Genomic DNA, 21525 nt, shown 5'->3' on the forward strand with positions numbered 1-21525 from the left:
TGGATGTGTTGTGTGACAAGCTGCTTGAGTCCCTGCCTTACCTCCCCTTGGTGATGGACTGCAACCTGGAAATGTAAGCCAAATAAGTCCTTTCTGCACCAAGTTACTTTTGTTAAGGGTGTTTTCCTACAGCAATAGAAAGGAAACTAAGACAGCAGAGGACCTGTGTCATGCAACCCCTGAGAGATATTCCCAGCTCCTACCTGTCCCCTGCTTGAAAGACTACTGCTTTTTCCTATTTTCCTTGGACCACAGACAAGGCTTTCAATAGCCAAGAAGCCACTGGACAATGTACAGTGGACAGGCCACATTGGAATCACAAAGCCTAGTGCTTCTCCATCCCACCTGTGACAGGGTGGATTGCAAATTGTATATTGAGCTCCGGTTACTCTCGTTAGTGATTTCTTATCAGCAAGCATCCTATTTAATTAGTAAGAAATTATGGGAAATGAATCAATCAGGATTCTTGAGTATACATTGGAAACAAATTCATCCCAATTTGAACCTCAAACACCTTCGGGTGCATATTAAGTGATTTAGAAGATCTACCTGGAGTCTTTTAAGACATCCTAGGAAACATTATTGATGCTGATTTGCAGACCACACCCTGGATGCTCCCAGTCATGAGTCTCTCTGTTAGAATCATCAGATGGCCCATGGCAGGGCCATAATGGTGTCATTCCAGAAGGAAGAGTGAGACCCTCACTGCCAGTCACTCAGAAAATCCCTTAGAGAAGCTCTGGTTTAGAAGCATTGGTCTAGAGAGATGGCTCTGTCGTTAAGAAGGCTTATTCTGCTCTTTCAGAGGACCTAAGTTCAGTTCCTAGCTCTAACTGCTTGTAGTTCTAGTTTGGGGGAATCTGACACCCCCTTCTGGACTCTGAAGGTACTGCACTTACACACACACACACACACACACACACACACACGCACGCACGCGCGCGCGTGCGCACGCAATTTAAAAAGACAAAATGAAGGCATTTTTACAAGCATTGGCCTAGCTTGGCCATGTGCATTCCCTTCAGCCATTAATCAAAAGTCATTCATCAAAGTCAAAGTGAGTACACTCTGCTCACCAGGCCTAAAGCCCTGTCACCCATAGCAGAGCGGGCATGCAGTCAGACTCAGAATAGGCAGGCATGATGCATCATGGGAAAATATGGCTCTCACTGTAAGATGGGAGACAGATAATAGCCAGACACAACAGACATCAGCCCACGGGTTGTCTGCCACAGGATTTGTTGATATAGAGAAGGTGGAGAGAAATTGCTTATGATATTATTTTTTGGATGCTGTGGACTGAATCTAGGCCTTGTACACAGTTGATAAGCACTTGACCTCTGAGTCACAAGAGTCATATTAGGAAGGTCAGCTTCCTAATGAGAGCTCATTATATAACCCAGACTCACTTCAAAGTCTCAATCCCCTTTCCCCAGCCTCCATAGTGCTGAGATTACAGGTTGTACCACCACATCTGGCTCCTTCTTGGCTTTGAATGTGTACCATAGCCCCAGGTAACCCTCCATTTGAAGCCTGACCTTGACTCCATTTTCAAGTCTTCATTTTAAATGGGTTTGAGGGTGTGCTCAAAAACTCTTAAGTATTTACTATGTGGCCCTTTGGTGGGGGAGGGGAGTTTGCAGATCTGTGTCCTAGAATTCATGCCAACATCCATTATAGATATATAAGTGCCCAATTCTTACCCTGCCTATTTCAGAAAGATAAGACATGCAAATATGTTGAAAAGCAAAACCATTGTAAGGATATAAGTTATTATTACAGTCTTTTGTCAACACGTGAGTCCTCCTTGAAAGGAGATGTCATTATTGTGGTTATAGTGTTTTTACAGTGCTTTTAAGACAAGAAGAAATCACTCCTCATGTCATACCCCAAATTCTTTTGTCTGCAAGTTAGCCCAAGAGAATTCAGCTTGGCTTCATGCCACAGTCACTGACAGTGACATCTCTACAGGGCCAGCATGCATACAGCTAGCATCTGACCTCTCGGTCCCAGTACTCATCTGTATTGTGCTTATCTGGAATACTTAGGGGACTTGACTTCAACTGTGGGACACAGCTGTCAATGGGATGTGGCTGTGCACACCTGTAATCCTGGTACTCAAGCTGATGCAGGAGGACTCTGAGTTCAAGACCAGCCCTTGCTACCAAAATTATATAAGAAGCCGTGCTAATGAAAGGGCTATAGATGAAATGGCTCAGAGGCACTTAAAAACTATGTTTTGGAGCTGGATGGTGGTTGCGCATGCCTTTAATCCCAGCACTCAGGAGGCAGAGGCAAGTGGATCTCTGTGAGTTCAAAACTGTCCTGGTCTACAAGAGCTAGTTACAGGCCAGCCTCCAAAGCCACAGAGAAACCCTATCTCAAAAAAAACTATGTTTTGGCATGACCATTTTTAAGTAACAAAATGTTTTGGGGGGATTCAGTTATTTATAAAGAAAAGGAATAGCCTTATTAGAAAGTGGGTTTTTTTTTAACTAACATGAGATAAAATATATTTATAACTACACCCTTAAAGTCTTTAATGATAATAAGTAGAAACAGAACCAAAGATACACTCAAAGATGAGAAATTTTATTTCATTTCTTTTAGGATTGAACCTATGACCTCATGCATATTCTGCAACACCTCTACCACTTAGCTATAACGTCATCTTTTTTATTTTGACACAGGGCCTTACTTATGTGTCCCAGGTTGGCCTTGAACCCATTCTGTGCCTAGGCTACAATTTGCAATCATCCTTCCTCAGAGTCCCATGTAGCTGGAAATAACAGGCCTAGCTAAAGATTTTTTAAAAGAAAAAAGAGAGAAAAAACAAACACCATGAAACAACCCCCCTGTTGCCTGTTTGCAGCTGGTTAGGCCTTTGAAAACATTGAGTAGGGTCTGGAGAAATAGCTCAGGGGTTAAGAGAACTTCCAACTCTTGCAGAGGACCCCAGTTCAGAGTGACTCACCACTGCTTATAACTCCAACTCCAGGGGATCCAACATCCTCTTCTGACCCCAAGGGACACCCACACACATTCGAATATACATACATATAAAAATAAAATAAATATTCATAAAATGGAAAGAAAGCAAGTAAATTTCCCAGGATGCTGTTCATCTGAAAGAAAACAGCCTTCGGAAAGGTTGGATGGGGAGTTATTAAAGAGGAATTTGCTTCTCTTGAATGTTCTTGCCGCAACATCACATCTTCTCAAGCCTTTCTCCAGGAGGAAACTGGGAGGCAGGAAGAGTCATCAGCAGACTGTACCAACAGGCCTCACTCAGTGTCTGACTCCCCCGAAACACTGAGCAGGCTGCATACATGGGTCTGTAAGAGCCCAGTCAAGGCAGAAGCTCTAAGGAGCTGTGACTATTAAACCACCGTAGCTGGTCCCAATGCAACTTGCTTAGCACCATCTCCAGACAGCTATAGCCTGCCCTTCCCATCCCCATTGGCATCCTTTCCATGAAGGACCCTCTCCATCCTGGGGTGGGTAGGAGACAGATACTCTTGCTTTGTATAGCCTGGAATGCTGGTGGGACTGCCCACATGGATAGGTCTTTTATAGGTGTGATAGGGTTTCCCAATGCTGGATGAGTGTAAGTGGGTCTGTTGTCCCAAAGTGTCTCCCTACAAAAATCTTTTTATGGGATAAAAATACCCCAACTTTGGGCCAGGGATGATGGCATATACCCTTAATCCCAGCACTCAGACTTCAAGGCCAGCCTGGTCTAAAAAGCACATTTTAGGCCACTCAGAGCTACAGCTACACTCAGAGATAGTAGCACTCTGTCTAAAAAAAATTTTTTAATAGAAATCCTAACTTTTAGACCTACTCTAGTCACAGATAGCTCTTAGCAGATGCAATAAATTGTCTTTCCTATGACTGAGGTATTTTGGTTAGATTTGATGTTGGTTCAGTTACTTGAAGATTTGATGAATTTCAAATCATCACCCTTTTACTAATATAGGCTTAAGATGAAGTTGTTTTTCTTGATCTAAGCATGCAGTGGGAACTTGAGGTTGTGTCCCTGGACTTCCTATGACACATCATAATCTCTGCATAAGATCAAACTGAAAATAAAGTGTCAGTCAGTGGGCTGAGTAAAGGGATCTGAGTTTGTAGTTCACTGAGTCCTCTCCTCTAGGGAATCAGGGGCTCCATGGGTCATATGGGATGCCAATGCCTGCGTGTATGGGTGGTTTGTGGTTAGCAGCCCATAGCATGAGCTATCTGCTAAGACTTGCTCCATCTCAGTGGCATTTACCCACCTGCTGGGAGTCTGTGTGAACCAGGCTGACTGCACTGCACCCCCAATGCTGAGGGCAGTGCACCCACAGAATTCTGATCTCAGGCTCATTGGTAGGTGGCATTCAGAGGTAACTAGTGGAAGTAGGTTGAGTATCTTATTCCCCCAAGAGAGACCATCACAATCCAACTCCCCAACTCTTTATTTCCAACAGAGTGTGAGTCTGACCTTGTTTGGAAATGGTGGTTTTAAAAGCATAATGATGTTGATATGAGGCTCTCCTTGATTAGGGTAGTCCCCAAAGCCAGTGATTGGTGGTGTTCATGACTGGAGAATTCAAAAGGTCAAAATGGAACCAGCCTTTACACCTGCTGTTTGCTGTGCCAAAAGCCAACTCTCACCACCCAGGCTGTGTCCTTTCTTATGCTGGTCAACTCCCTGCTTAAGCCTTCTCAGGCCTTCCTTAACACCTTACTTAGAATAATGTCCCAGGGGGCTGGAGGAGTGGCTCAGTGGTTAAGAGCACTGACTGCTTTTCCAGAGGTCCTGACCTGAGCTCAATCCCGCGCAACCACATGGTGGCTCACAACCATATACAATAAATAAAGAAATAAATCTTTAAAGTCACCCTACACCCAGCCTGTGTAGGTTTTCTTTCATAGGATGGAAATATTGCATTGTATTTCTGCATTCATTATTTGAATTTCCCCAGGGTAGGATAGGGATCACTCTATACCATCTAGAACAATGCTTGGTAAACAGTGGGTGCTTAATGAGGAGTTGCTGAATGAGTAGATGGTTAGTTGGCTGGGTAGGGGGAGGGTCATTTGTTCATTCCTTTTCTGTTGCTGTGATAAAACACCATAACCCAAAAGTGACTTATAGAAAAAGGAGTTTGCTTGTGCTTATGGTTCCAGAGGCAGAGTCCGTGATGGCATGGAGGTATAGAATCAGGAAGCCAGAGAGGGAAGCTGAGAGAGCATATCTCAAACATGAAGATGAGGGAAAAAAAAAAACTAGAAGTGAGATGAGGTTATGAGTTTGCCCTCAGCTGCGTACTACCTCCAGCACTGTTCCATCTCCCTAAACAGTGCCACCTACTGGGGAACCAAAAGTCAAATGTATGAGTCCATGGGGGACGTTTCTCACTCAAGCCTCCACAGATGGGTGGATGGTTGGATGACTGGGTAGATATTTGAAGAGATGGCAGGATGGACTTAGTAGGTAAGGTGCTTGCTGCAAAAACATGAGGAACTAAGTTTAGATTCCCAAAAGTCATGTACAAAAGGCAGGTATGGCAGTGGTAATAACTAACACCACAGTGGGAGAAACAGGAGGATCCCTAAGACTTACTGGCCGGCCAGCCCAGCCTAACCAGGGAGTTCCATGTTCAAGGATACCCTGTCTCAAAAAATACTGACAGAAATAGAAGACAGTACCTAATGTCAACCTCTGGCTTACATAACTACTCAAAAACACAAGAACAGGTATACGCATAAACACCTGTATGCAGGCTTGCAAAGGCAGTTCACACACACACACACACACACACACACACACAGAGAGATACACACACACACACAGAGAGAGTCCCACCCCTACATACAAATCACACACCTACACACACACAGACATACACCACACCTATAACACACAAAAATGCACATATATACACAGACACATCACATATGCATCTCACACACACACACCCTACTTACATTATACAGAAACAGTGTGCCTCTCATTCATCTTTATAATATTTTAGAGCATAGCACCAAACCAAGGGCTTTCATCTCTGCTTTCTTTATACCATTATGAGTAGCTTATGACTCAGAGTGTCCCTCCTCTTTTATCCCCCTTCTGAGGGGGGTCTATAAAAAGAGGATTGGGAGAGATGTGCTGGTAGAACACTCATATACATAGATAAGGCAAAAAAAAAAAAAAAAACCAAAGCCACAGGATTAATCAGGAAGCCAGTGCATAAGCCATGTGTAGCTCCCTTCCCAAGTGTTGCCATCATGGATGCCCAAGCACACCACCCTTGTCCTGAAAGACACCAGAGGGTGAGGTGTGCAGCCATCCTCGGAAATGAGAGCCATTCATTACTCAGAAGGAGATTTGACAGCATGGTTGGGATCAGACCTAAAATTCACTTCCAAGGCTGTGGGGTTTTCAGAGTCCAGCAGGCAAGCTACTAAGCTAAAACACTGTGTCCTAAGGGGAGAGGAGGGCATAGGAGGGGAGGGGAGAGGAGGGGAGGAAAGAGGAGGGGGGGAGGGAGAAGTTCTCAGAGACACGGATACCCTGCTGTCCTGGGTCTCAGAATACCAAGCATTCTTGAAGGTAGAAACCCAAGAGAATGGATAATGGAATTTTATTCCTGAGAACCATAGGTGGGTACAGATTTTAATGAGAATTAAACCTGGTATTTTGCCTTAGAAATTAATACAAGTATGGATAGATGAAACAAGAGCCTCCCCACACACCAAAATCTGGATTTTTTCCAAGGAGTTTATAAAGGTCAAAATCAGCACATTCATTCATTTTATGGAAAAGCATTCCCTTTGCCTTCCTTCCAAATACACAGGTGGGCTGGTTCCTCCTTCCCTTTAAGTAGTCCCCTGCCACCAGGTCACACACAAGCTCCAATTTCATCTACATTAACCTCGAGCCACTGGCAGCCTCCCTGAGATGCTGCACAATGAAGGAAAATGCCCTGGGCCACTTCTGAGTCTGGTTCTGCCTCTCAGGAGACCTCTAAGAAGGCAGGGCACAGCCTGAGTCCTACTCCTTTCTGAAGCTGTCCTCTGGTGGCCATCCCCTCCTCCCCACCAGCAGTGCAAAGATTAAAGCTGAAGGTAGAAGTCCCAAGTATCCACTACCATCACCCCAGCTCCCTCAGGACCTGCCAGCCTCCACACCTTCCCACTCCATCCCCACGGAAGGCAAGCACTGCCTCTTCCTCCAGCCTCAGGGTTATAGCAGTTTGAATGAAAATGGTCCCCATAGGCTCATGGGGAGTAGTGCTATTAGAAGGTATGGCCTTGTTAAAGAAGTGTGTCACTGAGAGTGGGGGTTAAGATGTCAAATGTTCAAGCCAGGCCCAGTATCACTCACTTCCTGCTGCCTGTGTATCCACGTGGAGAACACTCAGCTACCTCTCTAGCGCCGTATCTGTCTGCATGCCACCATGCTTCCCACCATGGTGACAGTGGACTAAATCTCTGAACTGTAAGCCAGCCCCAATTAAATGTTTTCCTTTGTAAGAGTTGCCATGGCATTGGTGTCTCTTCACAGCAATAGAACCCATAACTAAGACATGGGTTATTCCAAATTCCTCACCACCTTTGTTTAAAAAGCAACTTTGCTGAATTATATCACTGTCTCCCAGGATCCTTTTCTGTTTATGTCTTGGATGAATGTCCCCAGTAGCATGTTCCCCAACCCATGGCACTACAGGGAGTAATGGAATCTCTAAGATGCAGGGCCTACTGGAAGGAAGTTAGGTCATTGGCCAGGGGTGAGAGACTTCCGGAAAGGGGCTATGGCAACCAGAGATACCTGTCTTTTGCTTTGTTTCTTGGCTGCCATGAAGTGAACAGGTTCCTAGAGTCATATCCTCCCATCACAATCTTGTCTCTTCTCAGGGCAGAAGCAATGAGCCAGGACCTCTGAAACCAAATACCAGAATAAACTTTTTTGTTAGTAAGTTAACTATCTCGGGTGTTTTGTCACAGGATCAGATGTTGTGCCTTTGTTCTTTGTTTTTAAAAGTTTGTGTCTATGGACGTGTGTGTGCACATGTGCACACAGGACACTTAACATGAGGTGTCTTCTGTGCATCTATGTGTGCTTGCTAATGTATGTGCGAATCCAACATGTAAATTCTTGAATGCTGAAGCCAGAAATCAACTTCAAGGTCCGTTCCTGAGGAACCATGGATCTCATTATTTGAGGCAGGGTCTCTCATTGGTTTGAAACTCACCAAACAGGCCAGGCTGGATCACCAACAAGCCTCAAGGATCCTCGTTTCTGTGCCTCCTCAGCCCTGGGATTACAACTGTGTGCAACTGCTGTTACACCTTTAATCTCTGTACTCAGGAAGCTGAGGCAGGTGGATCTCTGAGTTCAAGGACAGCCTGGTCTACAAAGCAAGTTCCAGGCCAACAAGGGCTACAGAATAAGACTATATCTCAAAATGAGTAAAATAAAAAGGAAGGAAAGGAGGGAGGGAGGGGCAGAAGGAGGGAGGAAGAGAAGTGTGTGTTTATCCTGCCCCAGATTTTTAAAGTGAGTTCTGGGGTATGAACCCAGGTCCTTATGATTGTGAGGCGGTCACCTTGCTGAGTCAGCCATTTCTCCCACCTAGAATATATACCCACAGCATCCTTGTGGCTAGCTACAAACACTATGTTATACATCATATACCTGAAAACTGCTCTTGCAGCAAAATTGGAGCCTGATGCCCAATGATCAATACTCCCATCGCCTCTCCCAGATCTCTACCAATCATGACCCTCTTTTCTCTCCTTGTATGCATGGGGGCATCTCAGATCCCTCCAAGAATGGTGTCATACACATCTGCTCTGTGTCTGGTCTGCTGGAGTAGCACCTCATCACCCAAGTTCATCTACACCAGCATTTCCATTTCTGAGGCTGAATAGTGTTTCATGTCCATGGACCAGATTTTCCTTATTCAAATTTCAGGGGCACTGCAGTTGGCTTCACATCTGAGTTGTCACCATGTTGCTACAGTACACATGGAGTACAGAACATCTCTTGTTCTTGCATTTATATTTATGAGTTGGTAGACATTCTTCCCACCTCCTACAACTCCATATAACATCAATGACTTGACACCTTAGAGTCTCAGCATCTCTCATTTCATCATTTCAAAGGTCCCCAAAGTGCTACACTTTCCTCCCATTTTTTAGCTGAGAAAGTTGAGGCTCAGAGAGGTAAAGCCAACCACTCAAAAGCTTATAGCTGGTCAGGGCATTCATGGAGCTTGACTTCATTGGTATGTCAGTGTTCTTCTCTGTACTCAGAAGCTAGGACTAGCTGAGAGGCTGGATGCCCAGTCATAGCAGTATTCATTCTACATCACAGCCCTGTTGAAGCCAGGTGTGTGGCCTCAACTCTGGGAATTGTCTCCAGTCCCTCCACAATCTCACTGCTCCTGAAAAGCATTGTGGCTAAAATAAGACCTCTCCCCAGCCACAGAGTCCCCACCAAATCCCACAGTTGGCAGAGTGGAAATTCTCTACAGGACCTTTGCCAAGTTTACCATGAGTATTTGCTTCTCTGTGGCTTAATTTTCAGTGTCCTGGCACATCTAGACAGGAATGGTGACACTATCAGAGTCAGCAAAACAAAATGTCATCCATAATTTAGGGGTGTTTTGATTGAGGTTATTTACAAAATGAGTATCCTACTGATGTATCAGGGGAAACATGAAAATGCCTTCATTTTCCCAAAACCTTTGGAAGCTTCCAGCCCAGCACAGGGATCTGAATTCTTGACTCATCGTAGAGGGTGATTCACAGCTAGATTAGGTTCCCCTCCTGGCCCGTCAAAGGTCTACTGGCTAGATTACCTACTCCCCTCACATACACTCAGGATTCTATGGCTTGGGAAATGCCTTTACATATTCATTGTGTATAAAGATAATTTTGTTGCAAGCTTTTTCCATGTCCATCATGATAGTCTTCCTCAAAGACAAACATCATCATCATCATCGACACATGACTGTGGCTATGTGATCCTGGAGTACCTAACCAGAGAGTCAGAGCCAAAACTAGCAAGAACAATGTCTGGAGGTCAGAGCTGCCCAATTTAGTACTTTATGACATCAAAGTTATTAATATTGTTAGTGAAGATGATGTGAACATGGTAGTGACATATTGATGACCATGATGGTGGTGGTGATGCTGATGTTGCTGACAATGTAACCATAATGATAATGATCATGATGACTGTGTTCATGAAAGTGATGTTGCTGAGAACTGTTCTCATGACAGGAGTCATGGTCATAGTGATGAGATCATCTTTAGAACAGTCAAAATATCAAATCTGACCAGTGAGGGGACAAAAATGGCACCTTTGACCCTAGAGCAGTGATTCTCAACCTTCCTAATGCTGTGACAGTTCCTCAGGTTGTGGTGACCTCCCAGCCACAAAATTATTTTTGTTGCTACTTCATAACTGTAATTCTGCTACTGTTATGAATCATAATGTAAAGTTCTGATATGCAACATTCTGATATTTGATTCCAAAGAAAGGGTCATTTGATCCCCACAGGCTTGGTGGCACACATGTTGAGAACTACTGCCCTAGAGAATATTTCAATGGGTGGAAGATGCCAAAGTCTTTCCTTTGTGTGTTCAAATATTCACTCTGAGGTGTATGTCCACAAATGAGCAGCCACAATACCTCAGGTGGGGACTCCTCAGAGGAATCACCTATGACTGCACAAAGGCCAATTATTCCAGTGTGCTAGGAACTGAGGAGGCACCTGGGATATAGGGTTTCTGGTTTTAAGACCAGGACAATCTATGTGAACCTGAGTGAGTTGGCCACCTTGGTTCCCCAGTTTGACTCTGAGATTGTTCATGGGACATGTGTGACCCAGTGTGGTCACCTTAAGCCATTGTTGTAGAAGTGAAGGTAGCTGTAGAGAAGTCATTCTTTGTCTACATTGCCTTAAGATGAATTTTGCTGCTTGCATTTACCAGTTGAAAGATTTCACACAAATAAATCTTGTTTCTTCCACCCACCACCACCTCTTCTGGTTTTTTCAGACAAGGGTCTCTCTATATAGTCCTGGAATTCACTATATAGATCAGGCTGGCCACAAACTCAGAGATATACCTGTATCTCCTGGGATTAAAGGTATGAGCTACTATACTCAACTCTGGCTTCTCTTGAAAGGCATGGAGTCCCTAGCAATCCACAACCCTCAAGGCAGTTATTAGCACTTCTGAGTGGAGGCTGCACCCCACCCTTCTTGGACCAGGACTGAGCCAGCACTTGTGATGGTTTTCCCCAGGTCCAAAGGACCCATTTGTTTTTCCTGTCCAAGCTCTGAAGGCATCTCAATTGAAATAATGTGTGTAATTAGAACAGAGCTTGGATCCTAGGAAGTGCTCAGTGATGCGGCCGTTTTAGTTTATGATTCCCACTTGGTAATTGCACCACTCAACTCAAGAGCATAGCAATCATTTGGCAGTTAAAAAAAAATGGAGTGCAGGCATGTGCTAAAGCAAGGCTGAGCTTCAAAACCATCATCCCAAGTGAAAGGAATCAACAAATCCACAGACACAGAAAACAACTTAGTGACAGCCCAGGTGGGGAGGATGGGGTAACAGCCAGAGGAGGCAAAATACCTGTGGGGTGATAAACTGTGCTCAAACTCATTGTAGAGGTGGCCACACAACTCTGTCATTCCCCCCAAATGACACTATGTATATGCCACCAAGTTAACACAGTGTTTCAAAGACAAGAGCAGGGGGGAGGAATGAGGAGGAGGGAAGAGGAGAGAAGAAGGAAGGAGAAAAAAGAGGAGGAAGAGGAAGGAGGAAGTGGGAAAAAGGAAGAGAAGAGGAAGATAGGGGGGAACTGAATGAAGAAGGAAGAAGAGGCGGTCACAGATACCCAGTGCCCTATGCTCAGAGGAGATTAGGTTAAATCAAGAAACAGAAAAGCACACACTCTGAGGGTCAGTAACCATGAAACAGCCCCTGGCTGGAATCTATCCTCTAGAAGGATCTTCCTGGGTTCCTGTCCTACCACACACACCCTCATCCCAGCCTCACACACACCACCTGGGTGGTGCACATTCCATATCTCCCTCTATCATAATAACACAGCAGCCACCGTCTTTCCCAGCACCTTGCGAGATCTGCAGTCAGGAGGGTGTGTCTCTCAAAGATGTGTCCACTGTTGGGTTTGCCTATGCTCCAATGGATGCCCACATGACCATGGGTATATGGACAGCACTGACCGGACTCAGTGGGTTACTGAAAAATAAACAATAGTTGATGAGTAACAGTTAATGAGTAAGGACCAGGGGTGGTATAAGGTCACCTGGGACATGAAAGAAGAAAAGAGAAGTACTGGGTGGGGGTGGGGGAGGAGCTGAGGAATGAGACTAAAGACATTTTGTTCAAAATTAGCATAATGATGGTAATTTAAAGAAACATAAATGGGTCGTCACAGATGTCAGAGTCTGCCTGCTGCTATCCCACTCCTCATTATGGATGTCCCTTGTCACCAACCCTCAGAGAAATCTCCTTGGTTCGCAGGAGCCCACAAACTAGTTCCCCTTCCTTAATCATTTGCAGGAAAGAGGCAAAGATCCATTCCTGTCCCTGGGCTCCTATTTGTCTAATATAGTATAGTTCCCTGTAGGATAAGGGTTTTTACGCTGGGATTACTGCTGTACTCAAAATTAAATGTAAAGCGGGCTGGGGTGCAGGAAGCTGAGCAAGGTCTTCCTAAACTCTATTTTGGACAGCAGGGCTAGGGGGTGGGGGGGGGGCAGCAGCTTTAACGTGTCTGTCTGTACTTCATAGTGTGACCTCACCCTCTCAGGCTCCTTGGAGACATGTTCCTTAACAAGCAAAGGGAGAGTGTAAATTTTCTTAAAAGACAGTAGTGGCAGAGCTGGGAAATATCCAAGTAAACAGCAGCTTGGCCACGCGCTGAGCAGCCGCGGCCCAGCATCCCAGGGCCAGCATCCCAGGGCCAGCATCCCAGGGCCAGCATCCCAGGGCCTGCATCCCAGGGCCTGCATCCCAGGGACGGCATCCCAGGGATGGCATTCCATGTTCCCCAGCCTAAATTTCAAATGCTGTGTCTGCTGGTGTGAGCAACAGGTGACTATTTTCAAACCTGAGGAGGAAAATCCTGTTTCCACAAGGACTTCTAAGGGTGCACAGTTAAGTACTTCTAATAAGTAACTCAAATGGCCACTGACAACACTTATTCATTATGTTTTCTACAGTAAGACTTCTACAGGTAGGAATAGTGACTCATAACCTGGGATCTCAGCTACCTAGAGGGCTTGAGGCAGAAAGACTGAAAGTTCAAAGTTGGCCTGGGTTGCAGAGTGAGTTCAAGGCCAGCCTGGGCAGTTTAGTGAGACCTGGTCTCAATAAAAAGTTAAGGGTGGGGGGAGATGGGGCTGAGAAATAGCCTAATGCCTGCACAGCACCTGCAAAACCCAAGTTTCAATCTCAAGTTATATATAGTGGTTTTTGTCTCAGAAATCTGTGTCTATCTGTCTGTCTGCCATATATCTCTCTTTCTGTCAACTATCTATCTCTCCTTAGTGATCAGCCATAATGTTCCCTTGTTATCTATTTCCTGAGTCTTTCAATTCTCTCGTTACATAAAAAACAAATTTTGGCCAGGCAATGGTGGCACATGCCTTTAAACCCAGCATTCCGGAGGCAGAGGCAGACTGTGAGTTTGAGGCCAGACTGGTCTACAGAGTACCAGGACAAACTCCAAAGCTACACAGAAAAACCCTGTCTTGAAAAACAAACAAAACCCTAAATTTTGGGGATTAGAGAGATGGTTCAGTGATTAGGAACACTGCTGTACTTGCAAGAGAACCCAGCACCCACACAGGGGCTAACAACCAACTCTAAGTCCAGCTCCAGGGGATACAATGACCTCCTCTGTCCATAGTGCACAAATGTACATGCAGGCGAAAAATACCCATATACATAAAATGAATTTTTAAGTTTAAAAAAAGATTGAATTTAGTGTTAACATAATGGCTTAAGGGATCTGAACCTCAAAATGCACAGGAGCCAAAATTTCAATTTGAAATGGTTTGGGAAGTAAAGGGGATTGATTTCATTAGTCCCCAAGGAAGTACAAAAAACTAAAGAAAAAAAGAGTAGCCGCCTCACACTCAAAAGCGTGGCTGAAAGGCAAGACCAAGTGTTGCTATGGTATGGAGAAAGTGGACCACACAGGCTGGCTGGTGGAAATAAGAGGCAAAAGGATGATGAAAAGCTATTGGAAAGCGGCTTGGCAGTTTCTTCCCATGTCACATGTGTACATAGCACAGTCCCAAGTTTCCTGGGGACCCAGGAGGGTGAGAACTGCTGCCCATAACGATATTGGCAGGCAGGTGTTAGTACGTAACAGTTCTCATATCCAGCATTAACTGTATACCTCAACAAGTGAAGGAATTAATGAGCCGCCGTGTAGCCAGAGGGTAAAACGCTGCTTGTCGGTGTGCAACAACTGCTGATGCCCCTCTAGGAAACTGGGCTAGAGCTCAGCATGGTAACTCATTCCCATTTCCCCAGCAAGTCTAAAGGGTGAGGCAGGGGGATTTCTGCAAAATCAAGGTTAGCCTGGGCTACCTAACACCCTCTTACCCCCCCCCCAGAAAATAACAGGTACTGGGGAGATAATGCAATTGATAAAGTGGTTGCATAAGGATCTGAGCCTGACCCCATGTCTGTTATCCCAATGCTGGGGGGTGGGAGTGGTTGACGACTGATTGAGTCCTGTGGCTTGCTGGCCAGCTTGTCTTCTTAGCAAGTTCTTGGCCAGTGAAGGATGCTATCTCAGTAAACCAACCAGTTGGCATTCCCGAGGGATGACACCTGATGTTGTCCTCTGGCATTTATGTGCACATGTGTGTGCGCATGCACATATACACATGAAAAAAAAAGAAAAGAAAAGAAAGAAAAACCTGGGATGAGGGGAACTAAGCATTTAAAACTTAGGCTTCTGGGGATCATTTCTAAAAATGGCAAAACGACAGAGGCATAACAGTCAGTGATTGCCTGGGGCTGGAGCAGAGATTAATTGGAAATGGCCCAGGGGAGCCTTTGAAAGATGGGATATTCTAATACTATGAAGTGGCAAGCGTACAAAGCTACATGAAGTTGCTCAAGTTCATTGTACTGGGCACTTTACAGAAAAGTGAATCTTGATGCTGTGTTTCATCTGAGTGGGCTCAAGAACAGCAATGTCGAGGAATAAATACCACTCCACTCATTGAGTGTGCTATGTGGTCTGCAGTTTTCATTAGCTGGGAAAAGATCATCACTGCCCTCTCTCCACAGAAAGAGATGGGGGAGGTACCAAAATTTCCAGCTAAGTTTCCACTGGACTTTTCTGTATCCAGTGTGTGGCATCTTCAGTAAGTCTTAACCATCTAGTTACAGTGGGCTGTCAAGAAGAAAGGGGTCAGTAGGGGTGGAAGAGAGATAAAAGAGAGGAATCTGGGTAAATGGTAATAGCAAGACAACTGCATATGTGTGTGAAATTGTCAGAATTTTCAAAATGAAAAGCAATGTTTGCAGATGTGCTGTTTCCCGTCTCTGCCACTGGAGAGGTGATGTGAATGGTTTTTGATGCATCAGATGCTGGGCTTTTCACTAGGATGGTCAGCTTGGATTCTGGGGTTCAGGATAGATTTGGGGAGGCAATGCTAAAATGGGAAACAAGTTCCTTGAGCTGTGTGAGGGATAGGAGCTTCCTGGCATTTGCTGGTGTTCATCTGGGGCAGTCCACAGGTCTTGATAGTCTGCAGAGCCTGGAGGTTCCACTTACCCTCTCCAGAGCCTGGGGAGCCACCACCCACAGAGTATCTAGTAGAGCACAAAACTGTAAGCACCTTGATCCCATGCCAGCTCCCTGCGACAAACCCTGGCTCACTGCCCATTCAATCAGCCCTGGGCGCCACTCAAACAGGGCCAGCTGGATCCTTCCGTTCTTGATTGGCATGGTATAGGAACACTCACCCATCTGAAATGCACTAGCTAGCATTTCCCAAGCACAGGGGGAGCAGACCCAGCTACCCATGTACAATCATAGTACCCAGACTGTATTCAAACCCGCATGTACTTAAGCTCACCCATACCTGAGCCTGCCTCATACCTGAGTCCACCCACACCTGAGCCCGCCCTTTCGGGCCTTTTGGAAAACTCCCTTCTACTCCTTTCTGTGCTCCCAGTCAAAGCCCCAAATGATGAAGGAGCTGTGTGTGATTGTAATGACATCAAAGACACTTGCCTGGCAAGCCACTGGCCTGATAGCCTCCCAAACATTGGCTCCCAACTCACAGTCACCAACCCACAAAACTGTAAGCATCTCCCACTGGCTAGCATCCTCTGAAATGCTAGAGCTGCTGGCAGAAATAAGAAAACTATCTGGACCAATATGCCTGGTTCTGATCACCTTTATTGATTCAAATGTTCTTCTTCCAAAAACATACAGACACACACACAGGAGAGGGGAGGGGAGGGGAAGGAAGGGGAAGAGAAGGAAGAAAATGGAAGGAGGGCCACAAAGGATTCACATCATTTGTACTCCCCATCCTTAGCAGCAAGGGGCCTGGGATAGACTCTTCCCCATGGCTTAGGAAAGGCAACTGGCCTAGGGATGAACACATTGAGGCATGTCTTTGCATTCTGTGCCCTATGCAAAGCGGAGGGCTATGAGCAGTTGCCCTTGTTTCCTTCTTCCTCCCTCACGACATGGCTAGAGCAGGCTCCATCTAAGGAAAAACCCTTGGTTTGCAGCAGCAGCAGCCATGTAATTAAGGAGTGCAGGAATCTACAAGCAGAGAAAGTGGCCGTAAGTTGACGGAAATAAAATACATATTTCTCAAGTGCTTCCTTTCTTGGCAAAATTGTATAAAACAACTGACTTTCTTTGGAGACATTCCTGCAACTTATTCTGTGTACCACCCCAGAGGATGACTTGTTTAATAGCTGAGTTACCGCTCCGGACCTTGTGGATGGTGCCTAGCAAAATTGAATTGCTTTCTTGTTTTAAATGCACACTTTAGACTAGATTCTCCATCTTGCCTTAGAAGCAAATTGACAGCTAAGTTAAGCCTGACTCCCACACCCCAGTTTCGTACCACGAATAAATTGGAAGTAAATGAGGTGGGAGTTGGGTTTCCCCACAGAGACAGGACCTGGAATTATTGCTGTGTGGCTGTGAGGCCCACAGAGCTGTTAGCATGTGTCCTCGGGGAGGGAGGGAAATTTGCTGGGCTACCTTTGGAGAGCAGCCATGATTCCCTGGGAAGGATGGGAAAGTGGCTTGCTGTTGAGCCTCTGCATTCCTCCAGCAGTGGCAGCTAGCACAAATGCAAAGTTTCAGGACAGAATAGGAACGAGGCTGGCTTTGAACTCCCTGTAGTGAATACAGACTGTGCAAAACACTTCGTGGCTGGACTCCGGCTGGTCACTATGACAAGGGTGAATCTTTTCTACTCTGACTGTCCACGTGCCTTGAGGAAGCCAATGGAGATCTTTGGAAAGTATCCAGCCATTGGAACAGGTAGCCAGCTAGGCTCAAGGGATCTCTGCTTCCATAAGTCACCCTGGAAACTCCACAAGAGTTTCCTAGGGGCTTCTGCCTAGGGGAAATCTTCCTAGGGGCTTCTGCCCTCCACACCGCTGCTGTAAAAATCCTTCATTGCCTCCCTCACAAGCCAAAGCTGACGTATGGTCCTAGTGTATCTTGTCACTCTATACCATCCATCACTCTTGAACTGTGGTCCTTGAGCCATGCATGCTCTGGTCTCACTTCCAAAGTTGTAAACATAGAACAGCCTCTTCCAGGATTTTAGTTATATATATTCAAGAAGCCTATCAAGGGCCATCTCCCAAATTCAAGCCCTTCAAAGGGGGCTAGGCCCTAAATGACCAGACATCACATATCGAAGTCTAGTCTCAAGCTCACTACATAGTCAAAGATGTGTCTGATCTTATGATCCTCCTGCCTCTACTTCCTGAGTTCTGGATTACAGGTTTGCACCACCATGCTTGGTTTAGGAGGTTCTAGAGGTTGTACCTCTAGCTCTGTGCATGCTAGGCAAGTAAGTGCTCTTCCTCCTGAGCTAAAGCCCCAAACTGGAAACTCAAACTGGAAAGGCTTATAGACAGCTTCTGTTTTTTAAGCTTTGAACATGTTTGTAGCTCAGAATTCTTCAGCAGTAGCTGTTCCAGCCAGTGAGAGAGAGAAGGGGGAGGATCCTTCTGTAGAGTTTTGGTCTCAGAAGGACATGGGCTTAGACCTAAATCTGAGTAGAATGCTCTTGGAAGTAATTTATGAACTATAGAGAACAAAGATTCCATGTGAATTACTTTTCTATTGACCATGTTCAAATCCATGACAAAATTGAGAGCGGACAGATCTACTGTTGGCTCATGTTTCTGAAAGCTCAATGGTATTCAGTTAGCCCCATGCACTTAGGCAGCCAACATGTGTGAGCATCAGCAGCTGCTCAGAGGCTGCCAGGCAGAAAGCAGAGAGAAAGTATACAAAAGGGGACAGGGAGCAGGACACAATCCCATGGACATGACCCCCAGTGACCTACTTCCTTCAATCGGGCCTCATTTCTCAGTTCTCAGCCAACCCTGACAACAGATTAGTAATCTATACAGGAATTAGTGTCAATCAGTCAGGGGCCTCAGGATCTAGGTGTCTTAGGAACTGCCTCCCCAACACACCAAGGGGTGTTCTTCCCTAATCTTAGGCATCTCTTAATATTAGTACATAGAAAATCAGGATGAATCATTCTCCCAATCAGCACTGCAGGTAGTACAGGGAAGAGAGGCTGGAGCCCTGTGGTTATGTGAGGGAACAGCATTCTGCATAAGAGGAACAAGATATGTGAAGAGATGAAGTCACAGTGGCTAAGAAAGTACAGTGTAGGAAGGAGAGAAATAGACAGGAGATAAAGGCTCTAGAAGACGTGATGTTCCAGCAGAACAGGAACAAGGTCTCCTCGTTCAGGTCTTAAAGGGCTCGCCTTGTATGGACTCTTGAAATGTGATCCAGCCAGCAAAACTGGAGGATGGAGACCAGCTACCATACCACTATGTTCCTGGATGGGAGTCCTTACTGTCTGGGGCTTCGAATAAGAGTTGGGAACAGAGCTACACCAATCACATGCAAGTATTCTTGCCTGTTCCCCTGAATGGAAGTAAGACAAGCCCAACCTCACAGCATCTTATTGATTGTGGCCCTCAAATTGGAAGAGAAACAAGATCGAAGAAAGAGAATCTGTGCTGGTGGGGGATGATGGGAGAGCCTCTCATTGAGATAGGGTTGGAAAAGCATCCAATGGACAAAAGCACACTAAACAAGACACTGTCTAGGAATGCTCGCTGTTAGGACACAGAGTCCTCGGCATCACAGAACACTGGGCCCTTGGTGCCACAAAAAGCAGCATTCACAGTACAGGGAGAAGGCTCCTGTGTGGCTGTGAGCACAGCATGTCCTAGGGACAGGGAGTCATGTCAACCTCTTTCCAGCCTCTGACCCTGACAGAACCCTCTGGGATGACAGTGACTTTATGAAATGAAATAGAGAGGGGGTTGTATATTAAGTAGCATGCTTTCCCCTCTATAGAAGAAAATCTGTAAGCTCATAGTTATTCTAACATCATCAATGCAAAGGGCATAAATAGATCATTCGCCATAGAGAAGTCCATGTCATAACCTTGTTCAGGACCTTGTTCAGTCTCACTCCTGCTTTCCAGAGAAAGGAAGTTCTCTGATACGGTGCCCTCACACTGTGGCCATGCTGGCTGGTTTTGCTCAAAATCAACTGGGCAGGGAACTCTTACTCCCAGAGGGACCTTGGGGGCAGATGGCTTGGTTGCCAGGAGATGAGGCATTCCAGGACCCAGTACGGTAGTGACACCAACTTTTTTTTTCTGAGATATACCAAATGAAAACTCAAGTGAAATAGTGAAATATTTCTGTGGAGGTGTGGAGACTTCTGTCTCCTGAAGATGCTAAATCATAGGCTCAGCACCTGTCACTCTGAACTGGGATTGAGTGCTGCTGACCCCTGGCTGCTGTCACTTTATGGGAACCTGACACTTACTCACTGGCAACCATGGAGGAGGCTGATATAGGCGATGAGGATGACCCAGGGGACAAGAGCCTACAGAAGGTGGCCTTAAGCCAGGCAGAGAAACCAGTGTCTAGCTTTGGGGTAGAGGTGTGCCTCTTCCACACCAGGCTCAAGCACAAGCCCACTGCAGTGAGCTGATACTTCACCATGAACATATCTGGATTAAGTGTAGCCAGTATGGGGTGGCAGGATGGGGTTGGTCCTATTACCATTGTTTCACATCCAGGATCATCCAGCTTCTTGTACAACCTGCAGGCACTGCAGGCATCTAAAGGATATCCATTCTTGAAGACCTTTGACCTTCTACATGAGCTCATTCAGAAGCTCATTCAAAAGCTCCTAGGAGAAAAGGTAGTCACTGAAGAAGAAAAAAGAGGGATGGAAACTGTGGATCCCTCCCAACAGGGTTACATCACCAAGGATGTGGGAGAAAGCATTAGACATATCCTCCAAAGACTTAAGAACTCCTCAGACAAGGTGTAAGGAAGGAACAGACCAGCAGGACAGCGATATCACATAGGACCCGACTGCCCACAGCAATCCCTCCAGCCCCAGCACCATTAAATGGCTCCAAATATAAAACCTCAGTCCCAAATGGCCATAGAGGACATCCATGCTTCAACCCTGAGTGATTGTGGCAATCCAGCTGGGATGCTTTGGGGAATCCTGTCATGTCATCAGACTATCAGAGCCCTGCTGGACCTGGAAGACCAGGGTGCACCCTGCTTGGATGACAACACCTCTAAGCCTGCCACTTAACTGGAGATGTTCTGCCATGCATGTGATTACACCATGCAATGCTTCTATATAATTCTACAAGGTTCAGTCACCAGGAAGGAAACCGCACACTCATCTACAGCTGTAGTCCCTGCCCCAGCCCTGGGAAACTCCAGATAGGCTTCCTGTCCTATGGTTTGGCTGGATCTGGATTTACTCACCTGATATCATGTTTTCTGCTCTGCCTGCCTGGTAGCCTGTCAGTGGCTCCTCAATCCTTGCCATAGCTGAATCATACTCCACCCTGTCTCTATCACACCCAGAACCTCCCTTCCAGAGAACCCCAGGGATGCTCCCCACAGACACTCCAGGGATAAGCACTCCAGGCACAACAGGTCACTCCCCTGTCATTTTTTATCAAGTTTGCATCTAAGACTTCTTAATGCATCAAAAGTATTTCTAGTCTCTTATTTGAAAAGGTAGGATTATGGTTTGTCCAGAAATGGACATAGCAGTTATGTAAGAACAAATCCCATGGGAATCTTTCTTGTGAGCTTCAGGCTTCTACAGAATTCGAAGGGGCAGGAGAGTGACTTAACATGTCCTTGTTGCTGATATTTTTCTGCAAAGCAGACTAG

General features: G+C 45.7%; 1 protein-coding gene across 1 annotated transcript in view; it reads left to right on the forward strand.

Annotated features, from left to right (window-relative positions):
• Tmem132c (transmembrane protein 132C) overlaps positions 1-21525 on the forward strand; it is a 281145-nt gene that overhangs the window by 233975 nt on the left and 25645 nt on the right. The window lies entirely within an intron of this gene.

This window comes from Phodopus roborovskii, unplaced genomic scaffold (genome assembly GCF_943737965.1).
Source record: "Phodopus roborovskii unplaced genomic scaffold, PHOROB, whole genome shotgun sequence".
Classification (NCBI taxonomy): Eukaryota; Metazoa; Chordata; class Mammalia; order Rodentia; family Cricetidae; genus Phodopus; species Phodopus roborovskii.